Here is a 4655-nt window from a genome sequence, read left to right on the forward strand (position 1 = left end):
GAGAGAGAGAGAGAGAGAGAGACAGAGAGAGAGAGACAGAGAGAGAGAGAGAGAGGAAGAGACTGGACCCCTGTCTAGTGCAGAAGCCCCTGTGTTGTTGTTTTTAACTGCTATGTGCCTAAAGCAAGGCAAGATGCAAGGAATCTTGGCTAGGTCTTTGCACGTTGACAGGTGGCTCGACAGACTTTTAAGTTTCTTGCTTCTAAGAAGCAAATCCACATTACGGTTAATGATGATTGCTGGTAAATAGCATCGATTTAGTAGTTAAAAAATAAACTACTGTCCTTGTTGCACCCTATAAAGCTCACCAGTCTCAATGTGATAGCATTTATCCACATTTCTAGAGAGAGAAAGGGTTTTTAGCCCTGACCTGAATATTTCCACACCCACCCACCCCAGGGCAAGATTAGGTGCTCAACTCTGGAAATCTTGATGGAAACACATCCACCTTGTATTGTAATTATCTGTTCATTTTTCTCTCCTTCTAGATTTGAAATATGCTGAGGACACAGGTTGTATCTAATTCGTTGTCTTATTTTGTTGTAGTTGGCAAAGCACTTGTCACTTAGTAGGTCTTCAATAAACATTAATTGACTGAATATAAATGAACATAATGAAAAGAGACATTCACTGAGCACCTACTTGCCACATATTATGTCTGATGTTGGAGATGCATAGATGAATAAGACACAGTTTGATTATAAAACAGTGTGGAACACGTACAGAAGAAGGGCATTGCATCCTATGGGGAGATAAGGTTTAAATCCAGAGGGGATGTCATTTGTAGCACTTGTCTTTTTTCTCTTCAAAAGATTCCATCTGCCCTTGAATTCCAGATATGACTTGTGCTTTAGTTGCAAGAAATAAACTTTCTCTGTGTGTGTATGTGTGTGAGAGGTATGGCTAGGGAGGGGTGTGCCACCTATCTGACTGTGGTTGCCCTCCCCTAGTCTGGAGTCAGTATAGGGAGATTGAAAGCTATATGTCTGCCTCTCAAAAGGGCTTGGTCAAGATGGCTGGGGCATCTATGCAGCCACCTGGACTGCAGTGCAAGCAAGTCAGCCTCACAATATCATACACTCAACTCCTTTGCTATATGATCCAACAACTGAGGAGATCTGACCTTTCCCAGCTCCATCCCAAATACAAGTACGTGTCAATTTTCAACTCCTAGGTCAAGCCAAAGGAACCTGGGTCAAGTTCTGTCTAAAAGGTGAAGTTTTAAGGTAGTCTTAGACATGTAAGTTTGCCATAAGGTCCAGTTATGTATCTCTCAGATATCATACCTGTCACAGCTGTGTAGCGACCTTAACCCACTGCCTATCACACACAGTGAGAAGGTTTTAACAGGACTCCAAAAATGGCTCATAGGCATGGGGCAGGATGGGGAAGCATGCTACATTTGGCATTTGGTACTCCATGGAAAAACAAACACCCATTTCTTTGTTCTCCTTTTAAAATGTACTCCTTATTTAAAAAGTTTCTTTGTAAGAATCACTTAATAGTTGATATTTGATCAAGTGAAATAAATCTGAATTCTCTCAAGCAAATCTCTAAAGAGATTTCCTTCATTTTTATATCTGTCGACTTTGGATAGTGGAACCCAATGGGCAACAATCGTCAATTTTAATTTTTTCATTTAGATTCCACAGAGCAGAATTCTTTTATCTTTATTTACTTCATACAACTCCTGACTTGTCATTAAAAAAAAAATTCGGGCAATCACTTTGGATCCCTTCCCACTGTGGGAGATATTTTCTGTCCTCTCAATAAATCGTCCTTAAAAAAAAAAAAAGGACTATTTTGCTTGTGTGCAATTGTTAACTCTCAGCCACTTATAGCCAGGATCTAATGCCCATGAGTTTCCTATATATAACGGCCAGATTATGTGAATTTTTCTATCACAAGCCAAAAGAGCTAGTAGTAGGCAAGCTAATGAATGATACCACTAACAATAATTGCGATGTGAGGACAAACAAAAGAGCAGAGATCAGTAATCATTTTCTGAAAAATGACTAGATAGTAAATATTTTAGGCTTTGTGAGTCTTATGGTCTCTGTTGTAATTAATCAGCTCTGCCTTTGTGGTGTCAACACAGCCATAAATAAATAGGTATGACGGTGTTTCAATAAAACTTTATTTACAAAAGCAGATAATGGACCTTACTCCGCCTGTGGGCCAGTTTGCTGAATCCTAATCTAGAGCAAATGATAGAAACAAATAGTTTAGCTATGAAAAATATCTAACCTACCCTTTGCTTTTGAAACCATCATTTTGCTCTGTCTTTTATTTCTTGAGCTTTAGGTTTATAGGTAGAGTGGGGGGTTAGTGTGAGTGTTTACAGTGGTATTTGATGGCCAGAAGCTCTAAGTAGCACCTACCTTCTTTTTTTTTTTTTTTTTTTAGAAAGAAAGATTTATTGAGAGGACAGAAAAGCTCCCACAGTGGGAGGGGACCCGAGGGTGTTACCCTCTCTCATTTTTAAAAAATCAATCATTTATAGTTAAGGTAGGCAACATGATATAACACAATTATTGTTAGTGGTATCATTCATTAGCTTGCCTACTACTGGTTCTTTTGGCTTATGATAGAAAAACAAACATAATCTGACCAATATATATAGAAAACTCATGGGCGTTAGTTCCTGGTTATAAGTGACTGAGTGTTAACAATTGCACACAAGCAAAATAGTCCATTTGTGTGTGTGTGAAAATCAGGATTATTGAGAGGACATAATATCATAGGAGATATATATCTCTCCTATGATAGCATGCTAATAGCATATTTATATATATAAAGAGATATATATATCTCCTATGATAGCGTGTTAATAGCTATATATATATATATTAAAATGGTTATTCTTGTGAAACAAATTAACATATCTATCATCTTACATAGTTACCCTTTTATTTTTTGTGTTAAGAGCAGCTGAAATCCACTCATTTAATAGGAATCCCCAGTACAGTACGCCACCACACCTGGCTAATTTTGTTAACTATAGTTCTCATGTTGTATATTAGATTACTAGGCTTATTCAGCCTACATATCTGCTGTTTTGTCTCCTCTGAACTTCATCTTCCAGTTCATCCTCCCCTCCACCACTGTTCTGTTTTTAGATGTTTAAATTTTTTAAAAAAATTTCTTATTTCACTTAGCAGAATGTTCTCAAATTCATTCACGTTTGGCAAATGACAGGGTTTCCTTTTCAAAGGCTGAATAATATTCCATTGTGGTGTGTGTGTGTGTGTGTGTGTGTGTGTGTGTGTGTGTGTGTGTGTGTGTATAAAACAATTTTCTTTTTTTATTCATCTGTTGATGGGCACTTCAGTTGTGTCCCTATCTTGGCTATTGTGAATAATGCTACAGTGAACATGGGAGTACAGATATCTTTAGAAGTGGTGATTTGATTTCCCATATGTATCCACCCGGTAGCAGGATTGCCTAGTGTCCCTGAATGACTGGTGATTTATATTACATTGTGTCAGTCTCCATGCTGTCTTTGCAGCTTTGACAGACATGAACGGTCCATTGCCATGTGAACTCCTTATACTATTTCAGCATTTGCCAAGACAACAATTTCACTGACTTTGTGTGATTTCAGAGGAAAGCAGGTAAACCTTAAAAGAAAGGCAAGAAACTGAAGCCCAGATACCCTTCACCTGGAAGAGGGCCAGTAGATACATTACTGAATAGAGTGGATGTTGCAGCCAAGATCCAATTCTAGGACTGTGGATACTTTTGCTACCCGGTAGAGTAGATCTATGATCTTGTTCTTTGCTCTGCCACTTTTTTCTCAAGTCTGATCAAACGTAAGCTATCACTGTGTTCCTGGTTCTGGTCATCAGTAGGCTTCTGAGTGAGCAGCATTTGTTGGGTCGAGGAGTAGTCTGTGCCCGACGTGTTTTTAGAGGGCTGACCCAGCACTGGTGTCAGGGCCATCAATTAGATGGAGGGAGAGAGAAAGTGAAGAGGCAGTGATGAGGATGGTAATTACACACTACAGTACAGTTGACCCCCAAGAGCAGGTGGCAGGAACAAGGGAAATTCTAGCCTCTGTCATTCAGAATTCATTTTCACTCTCGTGTTTAGGCCTGAGGGAATGCTCATTGATCTGGAAGAGACTGTCTACACTGTTTTATTAATAATAAGATTCATTAAAAAACAATATATTTAATGTAGAAGGATATTTTCCTTCCCCTTTAGTTGCTTAAAAGTCAGTTTTCTTTAAAACTCATACCTCTCTCTCTCAAACATATTCACACACACACACACACACACACACACACACACACACACACACGAACACGTATATATATATATATATATATGTGCAACAATGAGAAAGAAGATCAGGACCTAGATCTATATAGTATGAGTTCAATATTTACTGCTTCCACAGAACTGACCCTTAGGTAAGCTCTTTGCAGCTCAAGTATTCCCATTCTTTAAAATCACCTTCTATAGGCTGAGTGTGGTGGCACATGCCTGTGATCTTGGCTGATGCCGCAGAGGCCTCTCAGATGGCCAGGCCCCTGCAAACTTATTCACCACCTCATTAAAGCAATTTCAAAATCAATTCCGGATTTGACAAGCCGTCAGGACATTGTTGCTTCTCTGTGATGGGAGTGACATGTTAACAGCAATTAGACTTT

The sequence above is a fragment of the Carlito syrichta genome, unplaced genomic scaffold (genome assembly GCF_000164805.1).
Source record: "Carlito syrichta isolate Samal-C Ts95f unplaced genomic scaffold, Tarsius_syrichta-2.0.1 Scaffold314329, whole genome shotgun sequence".
In the NCBI taxonomy this organism is placed as follows: domain Eukaryota; kingdom Metazoa; phylum Chordata; class Mammalia; order Primates; family Tarsiidae; genus Carlito; species Carlito syrichta.